The sequence below is a fragment of the Stegodyphus dumicola genome, chromosome 11 (genome assembly GCF_044657685.1).
Source record: "Stegodyphus dumicola isolate Sdum_Otavi_A_Nest chromosome 11, ASM4465768v1".
Taxonomy (NCBI): Eukaryota; Metazoa; Arthropoda; class Arachnida; order Araneae; family Eresidae; genus Stegodyphus; species Stegodyphus dumicola.
In genome coordinates this window covers 104,464,582-104,484,409 of record NC_140778.1, presented here as the reverse complement: position 1 = coordinate 104,484,409, position 19,828 = coordinate 104,464,582, and the positions used below count along the sequence as shown (strand labels likewise).

The 19,828-nt window shown below is 38.8% G+C and overlaps 2 pseudogenes; both read left to right on the top strand.

Annotated features, from left to right (window-relative positions):
• The first annotated feature begins 5,470 nt into the window (after window positions 1-5,470).
• Window positions 5,471-6,102, top strand: LOC146994228 (uncharacterized; annotated as a pseudogene).
• An 8,804-nt stretch (window positions 6,103-14,906) lies between these two features.
• LOC146994227 (uncharacterized) lies at window positions 14,907-15,727 on the top strand (annotated as a pseudogene).
• The last annotated feature ends 4,101 nt before the right edge of the window (window positions 15,728-19,828 follow it).

Genomic DNA, 19,828 nt, shown 5'->3' with positions numbered 1-19,828 from the left:
TAATTACTGCCAATTTAAGGATATGAACATTCATGCACCTGATGATCCTACTTTTATCTCTTCAGCTTATGGCTGAAAAGACACACTGGATATTCTTATTACCGCCAATATTAACCAGCAACCGTATCTTTTCACCGATAATGTTTTATCCTCTGATCACTTTCCTGTACGTTTTACCCTTTGCGGGTTAAACTACGGACTATCACCTGTAATAGCAAGATCAACTGGGAAGACTTCAGTTATAATATGCAAGAGTTATTAATCGAAATCTAAACTCTCCCCAAGATATCGAAGATACAATTGACAAATTCACCCATAGCATACACGAAGCACTCGATAAATCTAAATCGGCCATTCATCCAGAAAAGTTCACTCTCCCTGTGTACATCCTTAACTAGATTAAAGAAAAGAACAGGCTTCGAAAAATTGATCATAGAACTTTAGACCCCATCGATAAACGAAATTTCAATCAAGCTAACAGAACAGTTAAAAAACTCATCAAAAAATATAAAGACGACAGCTGGAACAACTTCGTTAGCAGTCTATCACATATCAATTACTCCGAGTGGAAAATTGCTAAAGCTATTAGAAGAAATAAAGATGAAATAAAACATATTAATTACAATAATAAAGTTCTAATTAATCCAAAAGATATTGCAAACGCTTTTGCCAAATCGTATGAAAATCAATTCACTGTCAATCATATTGTTAACGCTAATGATTCGGCAATCATTGATCATGTGACTCAGCAGTTAGAAAGTTTCAAGAATCAGACCAACCCACTTACCACACTCAGAGAAATTACAGAATTAATTCGAAAATTAAAACCAAGAAAAGCTCCCGGTTATGACCAAATTACTAATAAAACCCTGCAAAATTTACCAAGAAAAGCCATCCTGCAACTATATTTCATCTTTAATGCTTGCCTGCGTAAAGGATTTCTTCCTAAACAATGGAAGCATGCGATAATCATTGTCTTGAAGAAACCTGGGAAAAATGGATCTTCCACTTCAGATTACAGACCCATCAGTTTACTTTCAGCTGTTGGCAAGCTGTTTGAAAGATTAGTCATCAATAGGCTCACTAAATTCGCTGAAGACAATAATATTATTAAGGAACATCAATTTGTATTTAGGCATGGATTTAGCACCACTCAACAAGTTACAAGAATTACTGAAATCATCGGAGAAGCCTTTAATAAAAAAGAAACTGTTGCTGGCATCTTCATTGATATTGAAAAAGCGTTTGATAAGGTTTGGCACCCAGGCCTCCTTATGAAACTTATCGGAAACAAATTTCCACCTGGATTAATCCTCCTAATTTCAAGTTTTTTGGAAAATAGAACTTTTCAAGTTCGTATTAAGAACGAGCTATCTAATATCAGCGTAATGAAAGCAGGTGTCCCTCAGGGCTCGAATTTTTCACCTTTTCTTTTTAACATCTACAAAAATGATCTTCCAAGCCACAAAGATTCAAAGCCATTATCGCCTGCTATGCAGACGATACTGCAATTCTCAGCAAATCCATCAATCCGAAAAGAGCCGTCCAAAACTTCCAAAATGCAATAGACTATATCTTCCCATGGCTTAACGTTTGGAAAATTAAAATCAATGAAAGCAAATCCACTACAATTTAATTCCAAAAGAACCCTTCCAGAAGACATCTCAACAATATCACAATTAATAATATCTCCATCCCAAATGAAAAATGTGTTAAATATTTAGGCGTTTATCTCGATCGAAAAGTAACCTTTAAAAATCATATCGAAAATATCTGTAAAATACCCAACCAAGCAATAGGCAGTATCTATGCACTCATAGGGAAAATTCTAAACTTAGTCTCGCTACAAAAAGAGTTATTTATCTACAAGCTATCCGCCCGATTTTACTGTATGCTTCCCCAGCGTGGGCTGCAACTGCAAGAACTCATCGCGAAAAAATACAAAGAATTCAAAACAAGGCCATCCGGATAATTAAAAATGCGCCTTGGTTCGTACAAAACAACACTCTTCACAATGACTTAAAAATTAAACCCACGGATTCTGAAATTCTAAAAGCTTTTCATAACTTTTTCATGAAATGTGACAGTCATCCTAAGAATATCATCAAAAAACCAGAAAATTATGATTTCATAACTGAACAAAGCCACAAGAGACCCCGCACTATTCACCATAATAGTAGGTGGTAATGCACATATTTTCGTTTTCTTCTTATTTAGCCAAGATTTTACTTCATTTTCTTTACATATAGATTTACTTATCAAATTACAATGCGCTATGGACTTTGTTCCCGCCAATGCAGGTAGATTTTGTATATAAATAGATTTTACGCTTGCGAAACGTTTCAATATACTGCCAATTGTGTTTTTTATCATTCCACTTTCCAATTATTGCTTATCAGAAGAATAATTTTTATGAAATTTTAAAAATGCCTTTCAATACATCGTGCAAGAGATGGCGCAACCAGAGCTCCAATCAACTAAATGCTTTTTATCCCTACTAATAGATGGCGCCACACGAGCGCCTCATTTGTTCATGTTTACTTGTTCTACGGACGGCGGCACAGGAGCCTCCGTCGCTAGTAATCTCTGAGTTCTAGCACAGCATGTGTACAAGTACTTCCATATTATTGGATACAACTTACTCGATTCTTCAAGCATTTAAAAGTCAAGTATCGTATATTGGTAAAGGCCGTTAATGGCCGATTGCCTCTTACTAAGTGATAAGACATAGACATAGCCAGCAAGAAGGACAAACAATTGAATGTTATGTCACTCAGTTAAAGACTTTAGCTTCAACTTGTGTTTTTGTTAAAAAAGAAAATGGATTGATTCGCGACCGTATTGTATTAGGCATTCAGGATAGGAGTCTGACCGAACGTTTGCTTCGAGAATCTAACCTGGGATTAGAAAAAGCTATAGTCCGTGCCGCTGAAACAAGCAAAGAGCAACTCCGGAACATGAAAGATGATCCAGCGACAGTGAACAATGTGAAGAAATATAGTCAACAGCAGCATCAATCAAAACAGTCAGTGTCACTGAAGTTGTCGTCGCAGCAGAAGCAAGCAACATTAGAATATGACTGGAAGAAGTGCGGAAGAAGGCACAAATATCGGGACTGTCCAGCTTTCGGAAAGACGTGAGCGAAATGCAAAGTAAAGAACCACTTTGCCGCCAGGTTTCCCAAGAACATCTATGAAGTTGGAGTACCAAATAATGAATTTGGTATATGCAATGAACATAATGTATTTGTTGACTCTGTAATGATAGATCCACCAGTAAACAGGCATAGTGAATTTAAAATAAGTGCAAAATCAATAAAAGAACTAACAAATTCTACTGCTGAAGTAAATAAGGATATTCACAAGCTAAGTGAAAACGTGGGTGAAAATTATTACAATGTATACATTCGAGTAATAGTACATGAAAGTATTACATTAGAGGTTCAGATTTGGTGCATGAAGGTGCAGTTGCCCCTCGCTTCCTTGCTGACTTTTTTTTTCTTCCGTTTTAGTCTATGTGTTATATGTTTGATCAGATAGCCTGGCTCAGAAAAAGTAGGTGACCAGTGTAACTCTGATTCAAAATCTGGTTACGACCACGTGCAGTGCTGATTACGACCTCGTGATTCTGAGACTCCTTTGCTGATGCTTTATTTTCTTCTTTTTTCTCCTTTCTAGTAATTTCGTTCTCCTTTAGCTGCCCTCGACATCGATTGAGTGTTTTAATATATGTACGCTAAATACAAGGTTGTTATTGCGATTTTGATTATTACATTGTATGTAAATAATAAGTCTTTCAAGGTTGATGTTAAGTTTGATAATGGTGCAGAAGTAAATATTTTAGCTTTATATGTTTTAAATAATGTTATACTTAAGCCTAAACTTAATGAAACTGATTTGTTCTTAACTGCATATGGTAATTTTGTTAATTTAAAACCAGAAGTTAAAGTTAAGACAGAAGGTACTCATATAATTAATTGTTCAACTGAAAAGCTTAAAAATGTACATTTACAGTTTTATATTCTTGTTGTAAGATATAAGCCTATATTAGGGTTAACAGCATATTCTACATTAAAGCTAATTGAAAGGATTCATTCCTTAAAGTGCAATATCATTAATAAAAATGATTTATTTGCTAAGTATAAAGATGTGTGGAGAACTCTTTATTATTATTATTTGTCCGCTGCCCCGAGAGAGGGCGCTACCGGCTTTCTCCCTCTTCCTCTCTGGAGGAAAATTCGAACTGGTTACTCGGTTCCTGGCTGCCGTCGGTGAAGCACGCACTCACCTCTCTTTCCCTCCGTGATGTTATCGTAGCTGTAATATGACTTTCTTGATTTTTACTCATGCGGACTTGCGAACTGAAAAATGCTCATCTTGTAACTACTGTCTGTCTACGGTAAGAACACCTCCCGCCACGGTGTCTGGCGGGTGGCGGTCACTATAGCAACAGGGCTAGTATATTTAGGGCTAGTATATAATAGGGACGAACCAAGGGTTGCTTTATTGTTATTTTGTTTTTGGCAACTGTTGGCTGAAGGGAAAAGAGTTTATCATTCGTCTTCTCGGTTTCATTCCAGCTGCACGCATCTTTTCTTAAGCCTTATATTATTACTATTAGCTATTTTTATTCTCGTTGTTATATCTTTTGTACTGGTATTTCTTCAAATTTGCTTCTATTTAGCTTGATTTTCGTAGTGCTTTGTTAATCGCCAATTTTTTAAAATGCCCTTCCCGTTTAAGAAAGGTCAACCTTTAAAGTCTCAGGCACGTCAAATCGTGTACAATGTCGCAGAATTTTGCGCTTCTGAAGCTTCGGCGAACTCTTTAGTAGTTCCTCTTCCTCAAGTTTTGAAGAGAACATCGCAAGCTACTGGAGTATCGGAGTATACAATTAAAAAAATTAAGCGCGAAGTATCAACAATGGGTGAAGATCAACTTCTAAATACGCCTGGAAAGAAACGTAAAAGCCATGCTAATCGTAAGTGCGAAATTGACGATTTTGACAAATGCGTTATACGGCAGACTACACAAGATTTTTACATCAAAGAAAAGAAAGTGCCATCTGTGCGGAAATTATTGCCTGTCTTGAGGCAAAAAATAGACTTCCCGTGGCAAAAAGACTCTTTGTGCATAGTTTTGCGTTCGATGAATTTTCGCTGGAAGAAATGTGTTAACAAAAGGAAAATTCTTATCGAAAGACCTCACATTGTATTTTGGAGGAACAATTATTTACGCGAAATGAGGAAACTCAGAGCAACTGGACGCCACATCGTTTACATTGATGAAACATGGATTGACAGCAATTTAACTTTTAAGAAATGTTGGCAGCATGATACGGTTTTGGGCGCACAGATAAATGTCAGTTCCAAAAATAGACTGATTGTTGTCCTGGCTCTTCCGTAGGATTTATTCCAGATGCCCAACTTATATATAAAGCATCAGCTCAGAGCGGGGATTTCCATGGGCAAATGAACTATGGAAATTTTGAAAAATGGGCGTTGGAAAAGCTTCTTCCAAATTTACGACCTCAAAGTGTGGTATGCATGGATAATGCCCCGTATCACACAAAAATTGAAGATCCGACACCCACGAAATATGCTACAAAGCAAACAATGGTAAATTGGCTGATGAAGAAGACGATATGCTGCGATCCCAAAATGCGAAAAGCGGAACTGTTCAGCTTAATAGAATGCAATCGTCCTAAAAAAGTAATATATAAAATTGACAACATCATAAAGGAAAATGGACATCATGTTGTGCGTCTCCCTCCTTACCACTGTGATCTAAACGCAATTGAATACGTTTGGTCATCAGTTAAAAGACTGATCAGGGAAAGGAATGTGACTGGGGACTTAAGCTTGGAAAATTTGAAATTTTAACACAAAAAGCTTTGGATGAAGTCACTTCTCAAGAATCGCAGGCGCATTGCAACCACGTAGAAAAACTTGAAAATTATTATTGGGACAAGGACGAACTTTTAGAAGAGATAGTGGATGGATTAATAATTCAAACTGGCAGCAGCGATTCTGATTCTGATTCAGAAGAAACGGAATCTTGCGACAGTGATTCAGACGACTTTTCAGATGTTATACCTCTATAAAAGTCCTCCACGAAGGCATCCTTCTTCTTCATCTGATAGCTTTGTCAAGTTGTGAGGATATTTCTAGGTTCAGTTATCAGGGTCAATGTTCCTTCTTACCTTCTTTGGGAACATGCAAGGACCTGACTCGGAACAGAGAGCTTACTAAAGCTATGTTCACTAATTGTGGGAAGTAGACAGGATACACAAGAAGGGTATATAAAACCCTTTATTTTCTCTATTTACAATAACTTCCGTACTTCGGAATATACAGACCCGATACTTGGGGTCTAACGTAAAAATATAAAAATAGAACTAAACTCTAATTTAACTTTAAAATAATAAACGTGGAAGATTGGCCTTATATTAACAGGAGGCGTATGTAGTACAGAGAACTGTGAACACTACAATACGTTTAAATTTATCAAGAGGATTAAAACCTCTGGCCTGGAAGGCAACCAGCAACTGCGTAACTTCTAAGGTAAGCGGCCTGCTTCGACTCACTGCTTCCTCTCTCTCGCTTAGCAAAAAGCCACAACTTAAATACTTGGCGTTCGCCAGACAAACTTTGCATAAAAACCTTAACGCTTATCATTCTGGCCGGAAGTAGAAAATAAGAAGTGATAGTAAAGATTTAAAATAAAATAAACGTTAGTAAAACTTAAGATCCTTACATACTTCCCGCCAGAGTTAATTAGTTTGAAACTGAGGTCTAAAACGACCTTGTTGAAAACTTTTAGCTCTAGAATCTAACGCGAGGCCAATCTTTTACAAACATACTTCGCTAGAAACTAGAAATTTAAAAGAAAGAAATTTGTTTTTACAATAGCAGCTCCCAGGATACACAATTTTTTTCATCTGTACTGCATCTAAACAGAAGCTTTTATTCAAATCTGGTTCCTTCCAGAGATCTGGAAGGAAAACTAGTTTAATGAAATGGCAAGTAACATGTATAATTATACTTCTCTTAACATTCTTATTTCATTCATGACTATTTTAATTATCTCTCCTCGTGCTCTCTGACATGTGTTGTAAAAGAACACCAAACACGAATGTGTTTCTGTCTATGTGTTCCACACTTCCTCCTACAATCAAAACACTAACGTGTTAAAATTCAACATGATAAGACCTCGTAACACACCCTAATTCCAACTCTAAACCCTGAGGTACTATTCTGAAAATGTCTAACTCTGAAGTGTAGCGTCAGAGAGCCTAACTACATCATTCAACCTTTAACATATATTCACCATGATTTAGTCTTTTTACAGTCACACGAATAAAAAAAATTTTAACATTACTTTCACTTTTACCATATCACGGTATTTCTTAACATTTAAAATAACAGTTCACATTGTACATAAGAACATATTAACATGCCGTTAATTTGACACATTTGAAAACATACATTAGTAGTACATTGTTAACTTCTATTCTTTTCAAAGCAAGTGCCAATTCTTTCTACATTGAAATACTACATTTCAAAAAGTCTTTCAGACTAAAACTTCTTTCTTGCTAGAATGTTTTAAATAAAATTTATACAATAACTTTTTACAATATTTAAGTCTTTACACAACGCTATTATACATCAACTTTAGTTTTACGCGCGAGTAATTGAAAAACATAATACCAAAATCGGTAACAACTCATTTCTCGCCCTTTAGCGATAAAGGTAGACCTCGCATGAGGTAAAACTTCTTGAAATCTACCACTTGCAGTAAAAATGAAAGATTAACTTAAGTTTGCAAAGTAACATAAAATTTTACTTATCTTTGTGATATTCGGACATCCTTTTCTGGGCCCAGTCCTTAAAGGTATTGCAGATAGTTGTTTGATTTATCCTCCTTTTTGTACGGGCTCGCCCTTCAGTGCCTTCCTCTGGAAGCTTCCTTTTTTCACCAGTTCGGTCACCCTTGAATACCTTCTTTTTCTCCTTTGCTTGTGGTCTTGGCCGTTTGATGGCAGCTGGTCTTGGCGGAACCGGGAAACTTCTTTCGTGTGCCTGCTTGGACCTCGTTGCTGGCCGTTCAAATTTTCCTTGCAACTTTTCCTCCGCCGTTGATGGCCCTTCCGCAGTTCGGCGACATTTGCTGCGGAGAGTCCTGTCGGATGAGTAGATCTTCCGTTTTAGAGCCGGGTTATAGTTGCCGTCATTTCTCCTGGTTCTCTTCACATACGTCGTCCTTCTCCCTTCTTCATTCTGGGGTTGTTCGTGAACTCTCTTTTCTGGACGGTGGAACGGCTTCTTTTTCTTGCTACCTTCAATTTTTACGCGGGGAAATTTTCTTTTCACTTGCTCCTGCCTCTTAATGGCTTGCCCTTGTACTTGTCGTTTTTCCACCTCTGGAGCTTGTGCCTGCCGTGCCGGATCCTGCAAAAGATCTGAAAATATTTGCATTTTATTACGATCGAAGTAGGGTTTGATTTGATCAATGTTTGCGGAGCAGGTTTCACCATTTCTGGCTTTTAACACTACTACAGCGTGAGTTATTTTTTCTATAACATATGGTCCTTCAAATCGTGGAAAACATTTGGCAGTCTTATCTTCTGGTGCTGAAGAAAGTGAATGCTTAATTTTTAAAACTTCATCCCCTACTTTATAAGTTACTCCCCGTCGTTTCAAGTCGTAATATAATTTTTGTTTTCTCTGTGCTACTTCAGTATGCTTCTTTGCTTCCTTAATTAGTTTTCTATATCACCCATTTTAAATTCGGGGGCTCTTTGTTGCACATAAAATAATTTATCTAACGGCGTTATAATCTTTCTGCCTATAAATAACTCAGCAGGAGTTTTGCCCGTTGTATCATGTTTTGCGGTCCTAAGGGCGAAAGCAAATTCATTGACATAGTTATCCCAGCTTTTACGAAAATTTTAACATAACTACGGATAATTTTCACTATATTTCTATTGACCCGTTCCGCTGTATTTGATTGCGGACGATACGGGACCATTTTTAAATGACGTATGCCCAGTTTTTGGCACATGTCTTCAAATATATTACTTACAAATTGAGGACCATTATCCAATATAACTTTTAGGGGCGCCCCGTATTTTAAAATATATTTATTTAAAATAGAATCAGTAACTAATTTCGCGAAGGCTCGTTTTAAGGGAACAATTTCGGTCCATTTACTAAAATGATCAACCATAACAAGGAGATAGCGACTTTTATTTAACTGACTTTTTGGGAAAGGGCCCAATAAATCGATGCCAATTATTTCATTTGGAAATTCGGATTTAATACTATTTAGAAACCCGGCCTGGCGGAAATTAATATAATTAACTTCTTGACATGTTGGGCAGGACTGGACATACGCCCTTGTTAACTTTTGCAGTTCAGGAAAGTAGACTGCCTCGCGTACGCGTTGGATAGTTTTTCGAATACCAGCATGAGAAGCTAAAGGGCTGTCATGGAGCTCCTGCAGGATATTTAATCTAAGACTAGCTGGGATAACAGGTCGAAATTCGTTGTTGGAATTCGTAGTTTTTGTATAGAATAATAGACCATCTATTAGTTCGTAATGGGCCGCCCTATTTCTTATAGCCACAATATCTTGATGGCTAAAATTTTCAGGATCCTTCAAATACTCATAAATGCTTCCAAACTCAGGATCCTTACCCAGTTCGGTTATTACAGTTTCTCGGGAATTTATTGTACATGCTGTGAGCATTGCCACCTTTACGGTATTACCTTGTTCATCTATTTTAATTCTTGATAGGGCATCTGCTACGATATTTTCCTTTCCGGGGGTATGCTTGATTACCAGATTATATTCTTGCAGCTTGAGTGCCCATCTTATTAACCTTGGGGATAAGTTTTTCCCTGAGTACAATCTAGTTACCGCCGCATGATCAGAGTACACTGTTATTGGCGCCTTTCCAAAATAGACTCGGAACTTTTGCACTGCTAACAGAACTGCAAGTGCCTCTCTCTCGGTCGCGGAATAGTTTCTTTGTGTTTGATTTAAAGTTCGGCTAAAAAATGCCACGGGCTGCTGATTTTGCGAAAGTACCGCTCCTACCGCATAATCCGAAGCATCCGCTGAAATTTCTAAATTCTCATCCTTTTCAGGAAATTTCAACACAGGGGCTTGAGTTAATGCTTGTTTTAATTTTTCGAAAGCACTATTGGCTTCGGCCGTCCACGAGAATCTTGCCTTTTTCCTTTTTAATTTTAACAATGGCTCAGCGATAGCTGCAAAATCTTTTATAAAGGACCTATAATATGAACAAAGTCTTAGAAAAGAAGAGAGCTTCTTTGCCGTGTTTGGAGTCGGATACTTTTGTACAGCGATTATTTTTGATTCGTCTGTCTCTATTCCTTTCTGAGATATCTTGTAACCTAAATATTTTAATTCAGGGGCTGCAAATTTGCACTTTTCGACATTAACTTTTAGACCGGCCTCATTTAATAAAGAAAACACCTGTCTTAAATCCTGTACATGTTGGTCGAGATTATCACTAGTAATAATGATATCGTCTAAATAGATAAATGTGGACTTTCCAAGAACAGGTCTTAACACAATGTCCATGCATCGCTGAAATGTTGCCGGGGCCCCTGAAAGGCCAAACGGCATACGCAAAAATGCATAAGTGCCAGACTTGGTTATAAAAGCAGTCTTAGGCACGTCCTCAGGCCTAACCCCTATTTGAAAATAACCAGTCGTTAAGTCTAAAGTCGTCATAAATTTGGTTGATTTTATGTTCCTTAGAATTTCTTCAATGATCGGTAACGGATATACCGGATATTTAGTTTTGGAGTTTAATTTACGGTAATCAATAGCGAATCTCCACCTTTTTGGATGTGTCAAAGGATAGTCATTATTTTTCTTACATAAAACCACCGGGCTAGCATAACTACTTGAGATGGGCGTTATGATCTTTTTACGTAGCATATCGGTAATATGCCATTCTATAATTTTTTCCTTATTCTTATCATACCGGTATGGTTTTTGGCGAACTGGCATTGCATCTCCGGTGTCAATACTATGGTTAGTAACCTGAGTAAATCCTGGAATATCACTAAATAACGAAGCAAATTCACTTACCACTTGTCGGATTCTTCCTTGCTCGTCATTAGGGAGGTGGTCAAGTTTTAACATCGGCGGTTCAGCCTTTTCTGCACGAACTGGTTTCATTGTCAGCTTAAGGGACGCTTCATTAAAATCCAGTGTTGCTTGTGCGTCTGAAAGAAAATCTATTCCTAAGATTATATGTGCTTGCAGATTCTTTACTATAAAAAACATCACCTTTACTTGTTCGTCCTTGATACGGATATACAGAGGTACTTTACCTATACACTTAGATTTTTCTCCTTGCGCCGCTAACACTGTAGTATTATCCGAATTATATATGCGGTATTTCCTAAAATACTTCCTAAAAAATTCTTCTGCCACACAGGAACACTGCGCGCCTGTATCCAGCAGTGCGGTGGCTGGGATATTATTCACCAACACTTCAATCTTCGGAAGAGTCAAATTTTTCACCATTACTGTATTTAACTTGAAGGAAGAGGAGTTTTCGTGACCTTCGGATTTCCGCACCCTCTCGTCAGCAGAAATCCGTTTTAGTTTAAATTATTTTTCCTTTCCGTGCTTTCCTTCTTTTTCCACTGGCCTTGAGACTTTTTTCCTGGATTGCTATTGAACTGTCGACGTTCGCCGGCTGTTTTTGAATGCTCGGGTTTCCTTGCCCACTGATTCGCGTTGCTTCCGTAGCCGTGTGCTTGAGTTTGCTGTAGTCTTGGCGCACCAAATTGGTTTCGCTGTTGATATTGGCGTCTTCTTTCAATGTCCGCCGTTCTTCTACTTTCAAACTGGATTGCTAGCTCAAATAACTTTTCCAGTGTAGTCGGATTTCTTAATTCAATAAAGTCTTGCACTTGGGGCAGTAACCTCGGCAAAATCACTTGAATTATTTCAGGATCCGGACGGCTTCATACAAGAGCTTGAAGACGTGAATTTTTCTTAAAATAAAGCTTGAGAGGTTTTCGATTCTTTGTTGATATATACTAAAAAGTTCCGTTTCTAATTTCGCACGATCCCTTGCAACAGGGAAGGCTTTTAGTAGGGCAGTCTTGAAATTTTCGTAAGTATAGGTGGGACTTCCTGCTTGACCCAAGAGACTTCTGCCTATACATTTGAACCAGTTAAGCGTATGGCCCCTCAAAGCGCTGGTAGCTAAGGTAACTTTTTGAAACTCGTGCACGGGGTAGAGCATGAAGTGGTCATCCAATTTTTCCAAAAATCTGGTTACCGGTGAGTTTCCATTAAATGTTGCTTCTGGTTTCATCGAAGCGCGCATTGTCTGGACGATGTAACCAAATCCTTCCAGGGCGGCAGCTGGCATTTCTGGATTCTGAGCCCTTTCTGCAGGCAGCACAGGTTCTTCTTGAAACTCGGCCATGGTTATTCTTCTTCGTTGGGCGCCACTATCAGGGTCTATGTTCCTTCTTACCTTCTTCGGGAACATGCAAGGACCTGACTCGGAACAGAGAGCTTACTAAAGCTATGTTCACTAATTGTGGGAAGTAGACAGGATACAGACGAAGGGTATACAAAACCCTTTATTTTCTCTATTTACAATAACTTCCGTACTTCGGAATACACAGACCCGATACTTGGGGGTCTAACGTAAAAATATAAAAATAGAACTAAACTCTAATTTAACTTTAAAATAATAAACGTGGAAGATTGGCCTTATATTAACAGGAGGCGTATGTAGTACAGAGAACTGTGAACACTACAATACGTTTAAATTTATCAAGAGGATTAAAACCTCTGGCCTGGAAGGCAACCAGCAACTGCGTAACTTCTAAGGTAAGCGGCCTGCTTCGACTCACTGCTTCCTCTCTCTCGCTTGGCAAAAAACCACAACTTAAATACTTGGCGTTCGCCAGACAAACTTTGCATAAAAACCTTAACGCTTATAATTCTGGCCGGAAGTAGAAAATAAGAAGTGATAGTAAAGATTTAAAATAAAATAAACGTTAGTAAAACTTAAGATCTTTACACAGTATTTTCTTTGCCACTATGTAAATGAAAGATTACCAAAAGTGGGCAACAATGAGCCTTCGGCAGAGGCGAACTCCCCCCCCCTGTGGATAATAAAGAACACTGAATGGTTGCTTTATTTCCCATTACTGTGTTCTTGGGGACCCACAAGCCATAGTATAATTTGCTTAAAAATAATTTTTAATGTTTAATTGAAATTAAATAAGTTTCGTTTTATTATGAAAATATTAATACAAAATTATGTTAATGCAACAATGCTCACTGCAGTTATAAAAGCCAAATTTTGTATAATTATATAAATTTCGTATAATTTTATATATAAAATAGGTAACTGAATAATTTAAGAGACCTTAATTTTGTTTTGCTTTTAACATTTTATTATGCTACAAGCTATTACAGTGTCTATAAAAAGCAGCGTGATGCATATATGGGCGCTGGTAATTAAGAGGCCAAGCAGCGGCCGATCGGTAAAGTCACTGAACACTTGTAGTTCGGTCCGAGGTTTGAATCCCGTGAACGGTGTGGCTGCATGGGCGTTTTCCCCATGTGTAACTTGTACACGAGGCAGTTTTCCTTAGCAAGCCCTCCACGAAGGCATCCCTCCTCTTAGGCATTTAACCCTGGAGGCTTTCCGTAATCATATAAACCAACCCAAACCACTGGTAATTAAATAAAAAGCAGTTTTGATTTTAATTTACCTTCGTTTCCTTTCGTCATTAAATTGACCAGCTTTTGGTTTAGTTTGAAGGTATGGGAAAAGAAGAAATGTTCGCAAAAAGTATTTATTGAGAGCATTTTTCTTCAAAAATAAGCGCGGATTTTTAAATGCATTTCCCTACAAGTTATTTTGATATATTTTTACTCATTGTGCATCTAGAAGGATGGCAAATTCAGCGACGTGTACCTCACACGGCAAAATCAAAGACCGTTCCTTGACTGCAAAAACTTTATCTACGCCATCAATTTTCATTTTCGGAAATTGAATGTCGGGTCGACGCAAAGGGTCAACGAGTAATTTACTTGAAACTAAAACAAAATGTGAATATCGCCAAATCATCTTTAAATGTGCCAAGGTGGCAAACTGAGAATTTAATCTTCAAGACACCCCTACGAAAAATGGGTCACGGCTCGTTTCTACGGCAACAGACAGCCGCAGACAAACTGGCGAGAGCTGTTCTTACCGTAGACAGACAGTACATGCAATGTGATTGTGTGTAAGGAATATATGTTAAAATATATATCATCCTAGAATTAAATATAAATGTTAATATTACCGAGTCAGATTTTGTTAACATTCAATGTGCAATCAAAAATGGCATCCATCACAACACCCATAAATGGTGACTCGTCAAGTTAGTGAACACGTGCCTCTTGTAACCTGCTTGCATCAAGTTCTGTGATTATAATATGCTATGAAGTGAAAATTATTTCTGTTCATGCAAATCGTCAAAGCTGTTCATGCAAATCGTCAAAGCTGTTCATGCAAATCGTGCTTTGAAGTGATCTCCATATAAATCGTACAACGTGGTTACATATCATAAAATAAGTTTTTTCGGAATATTTTTTAAGTGAATTGTGTTGTGCTGAATCTGCTGCTGACTGAGCAAATATTTCTCGTATAATTCGGAGGTAAGCCACGCAAATTCTTAGTATTACTTATGCTTATATTCGGATAGCTTACCTACAAAAGTGTTTCTCTCACGGTAATGTTTACATTATTTATTTTGCACTAGTGTCGTATGTGAACTTATTAGTGACTGATTATTGTGTATTTATTTGTGTCATATTGGCAATATATATTTGTTTTTGTGAATCATGGCCCCACCACAACCCATCGCAGACGATCTCAATATTTCACGTGTTTCCGTCAAACCTCTCCCATTTTGGAAGGTCAACCCTACTTTGTGGTTTGCACAACTAGAGGCCCAGTTTGATATCGCCGGAATCACTGTTGACTCTGCGAAATTCAATCATGTGATATCTGCTATCGAATCTGATATTCTCAATAGCGTTTGTGATATCGTTTTACATCCACCTGTGACTGGCAAATATGACACACTAAAAACACGCTTAATTGAATTGCATTCTGAAAGTGAGGAGTCAAAGATACGTACACTTCTTCAAGGGCGATCAACTTGGCGATCAACGCCCATCACAATTACTTTGCCGTATGCGAAACCTCGCTGGAGAGACCGTTGGAGAACCTTTGTTGAAATCCCTATGGATATCCCGTATCCCGCAAAATACACAAAGTATTCTTGCTGCCTTAAGTGATGATCTTCCAAAACTAGCAGTTGTAGCTGATAAAATTACAGATCTCACAACTCTCCCGCACATAAATAGTGCTGCTACGGCATCTTCCTCTCCCATTGAACAGCAAGTTGCAGAGCTGACAAAGCAGGTAAATGAACTTTCGCTAGCCCTCAAAAACAGCCGTGAGCGTTCCTGTGAACGAAGAGACTATTCCAAACGCAACAGTAGGCGTAATAGATCTAGTGGACGCTATTAATAGATCTAGTGGACGCTATCGACAGTATAAAAAACCGTGCAACAACATCTGTTTCTACCATACTAATTTTGGTTCAAAGGCACGAAAATGTGTTTCTCCGTGCAATTTCCGGCAGTCGGAAAACTAGATCGGCGATCGCTTGCAGGCCAACGTTGCGACCGCCACATCTCATCGAATTCTTTTGGCCGATTCATCCTCAAAGCTAACTTTTTTAATTGACACCGGAGCCGATATATCTGTCATTCCCAAGAGTTACAGTCAGCATGCCAAAATACCAGCTGCATTGGAACTCTTTGCCGCTAACGGCACTAAAATTGCAACGTATGGCACCAAACTTTTGACCATCAATTTAAACTTACGTCGCTCATTTACTTGGCCTTTTATCCTGGCAGACGTCAATCAACCCATCATAGGTGTTGACTTTCTCACAAAGTTCAACTTACTCATAGACGTTAACAACCGTTTAATTGATGGACAAACAAAACTATATTCTTGCGGTAGACTTTCTAATGTGAACCCACTCAGTACTAGCATTCATATTTTGATGGGTGACTCAAAATTTGACAAAATTCCTGCCGATTACCCTAGCTTGACGAATCCTTTGCAAACTTTTGAGAGGCCACCAATGTCAACGGTTTTCCATCACATTGAAACTAAAGGACCTCCTATTTTCTCCAAACCTAGAAGATTATCTCCAGAATTACTTCAAGCTGCACGTCAAGAGTTTGATTTTCTCCTATCAAAAGGCATCATTCAGCCTTCAAAGAGTCCTTGGGTAAGCCCCCTCCCTGCACATGGTTCGTAAGGCTAATGGCGACTGGTGACCGTGCGGGGATTATCGGCGCTTAAATGCCGTTACAATTCCGGATCGCTATCCCGTACCCCATATTCAGGATTGCACTCAAATGTTTTCAGGAAAGAACATATTCTCAACACTTGATTTAGCACGTGCCTATCATCAAATTCCTGTTAACCCTGCAGACATTCCGAAAACTGCCTTCACAACCCCTTTTGGTCTTTTTGAATTTTCGGCTATGCCGTTTGGTTTACGAAATTCAGGCCAAACTTTCCAACGTTTTATACATGAAGTTTTATTTGGATTGGATTTTTGCATGCCTTGTTTTGACGACGTCCTTATTGCATCGACTAGCGCAGAAGAGCACATCCGTCATCTTCGTCAAGTGTTTGATCGTTTGAATAAACATAGTTTGACATTAAACCCTAACAAATGTGTACTCGGAAAACCATCTGTTTAATTTTTAGGTTGCCTCATTACTGCCTCAGGTGTAAAACCCCTGCCTGAGAAAACAAAAGCAATTGCCGACTTCCCAAAACCTACCACTATTGTCGAGCTCAGACGTTTTTTAGCCATGATAAACTTTTATCGCCGCTTCTTACCAAACGCAGCCGAGACACAAGCTTCACTGAATGAACTCTTAAAAGACTCACGTAAAAATGATAAACGCCTTGTTCCTTGGAACGACGAACTTAATCAGGCATTTGAAAAATGTAAACACGACCTTAGTAATGCTGCAACTCTCTCCTAACCAAAAGCTGAGTGTTATGGTCGACGCTTCTGACATTTCCATCGGAGCTGTCTTAAACGTTTGACATTCTAATGACTACCAGCCGCTAGGATTTTTCTCACGTAAGCTGTCCCCTACAGAACAAAAATACAGCACGTATGACAGAGAATTATTAGCTATTTTCGCAGCCATTAAGTATTTCAGGCATAATCTTGAAGGTCAACACTTCACTATATTTACTGATCACCGACCTCTAACTTATGCATTCACATCAAAATCAAATTCTGCTTCCCCGAGACAAATTCGGAATTTAAATTATATAGCTCAATTCAGCACTGATATTCAGCATACATCAGGTTCCAGCAATGTCATAGCGGATACTCTCTCACGTATTCAGGGCATCGATGCCAATGCACCACTGGATTTCACGCTTATTGCTCACTCGCAAGCCACTGATGAGGAGCTAAAACGTCTGAGTGAAGACCCAAACTGCTCGCTGAAATTCCAGTCATTACAACTTACTCGAGACCTCCAACTATTGTGCGATACCTCCAACAACAGACTGCGACCTTATGTACCACTTGAGTTCAGGAAAAAAGTTTTTGACTGTTTTCACAACTTATCGCACCCAGGTATCCGGGCTTCCAAAAAGCTCATACAAGAAAGATTCGTTTGGCCATCCATGCTAAAGGACATTGCCAACTGGACTCGTTCCTGCATCATGTGCCAACGTTCAAAAGTTACCCGGCACACACATAGCCCTTTGGAACAAATTGCGATGCCATCCGAACGATTCAACCATGTCCATATAGACATCGTCGGTCGTCTGCCACCATCTGACGGTTATCGATATCTACTCACATGCATTGACAGATTTACTCGTTGGCCTGAAGCTTTTCCCATTCAGGACATCTCTGCTGACTCTGTGGCTCGACAATTCATCACCGGTTGGATTGCACGATTTGGTGTACCATCACTTGTGACTACTGATCAAGGTCGACAATTCCAGTCACACCTTTTCGCTTCTCTGACATCTATGCTTGGAATACGCCGAATTCGCACTTCACCATACCATCCTTCCGCCAACGGCTTAGTGGAACGCTTACATCGCGACCTGAAAGCAGCCCTGAAGTGCCGTAATGACACCCGTTGGACTACTTCACTTCCTCTTGTGCTTCTTGGTTTGCGTTCTTCTTTCAAGCAAGACCTCGCAGGTACATCCGCTGAACTTGTCTACGGCACACCCCTTCGATTACCATCTGAGTTCTTTCAGCCATCCTCTGCTCCAGTCGATCCAGAATTTTTTGTCCAGACTTTCCGAGAGGGGATGAAGAAGCTGTCTCCGACTCCTACTTCGTGCCACAACAAATGTGCCCCTTTCGTGCACCACGCACTGAGCACTTGCACTCACGTGTTTGTGCGAAACGACGAGGTCAAACCACCACTCACTCCTCTATACGATGGACCCTTCTAGGTCTGTGCACGTAACAATAAGCATTTCACCGTTCTCGTGCGCGACAAGGAAACCGTCCTGAGCATAGATCGTCTGAAGCCTGCTTTCTTCAAAGCTTCAAACACTCAGGTTCCTGTGACCAGCGATCCTCCTGACTCCCCGGATCCAACTGCTACTCCGGATACTCCTCCTTCGACCGACCTTACGCTTCCTCCCAGTGCTCCACCAGTCGTCACACGATCGGGAAGACGTGTGCGCTTCAACACCAGATATTTGTGAACTGATTTTTCCATCGTACCTTTGGTACTCGGGGGGGGGGGGAAATACTGTGGAGAACTCTTTATTATTATTATTTGTCCACTGCCCCGAGAGAGAGCGCTACCGGCTTTCTCCCTCTTCCTCTCTGGAGGAAAATTCGAACTGGTTACTCGGTTCCTGGCTGCCGTCGATGAAGCACGCACTCACCTCTCTTTCCCTCCGTGATGTTATCGTAGCTGTAATATGACTTTCTTGATTTTTACTCATGCGGACTTGCGAACTGAAAAATGCTCATCTTGTAACTACATGCAATGTGATTGTGTATAAGGAATATATGTTAAAATATATATCATCCTAGAATTAAATATAACTGTTAATATTATACTAAATAATACTAAATTAAAAGATACTTTAGATAAACTTGAAAGAGAAGGGATAGTATCGAAAGTAAATAAACCAACTGATTGGTTTCAAAGTTTGGTTATAGTTGAAACGCCTAATGGGAATCGCTTGGATCATAGAGATCTAAATAAAGTAATTAAAAGGGAACACTATCAAATTCCTTCTCTAGATAATATAATTAGTAGGTTAGAAGGTAAAAAAGTATTTTCAGTTGTAGATTTAAAAGATGGATTCTGGCATGTACCACTAGATGAAACTAGTTCTGAACTATGTACATTTAATAATACCCCTTATGGAAGATATAAATTTTTATAAAATGCCATTTGGAATATCATCCGCCCCAGAAATATTTCAGAAAAGAAATCAGAAATTTTTTGGTGATATTGAGGGTGTGGAAGTTTATTTTGGTGATATCATAATTGCAAGATCTGATGAGGTTACTCATGATATAATTATCTCTAAGGTTCTTGAAAGAGCTGGGTCTCTAAATATAAAATTTAATCCTGATAAATTATAATATAGGGTACCGGAAGTCAAATATGTAGGCGAAATTATTTCTGAGTCAGGTGTAAAAGCCGACCCTAGCCAT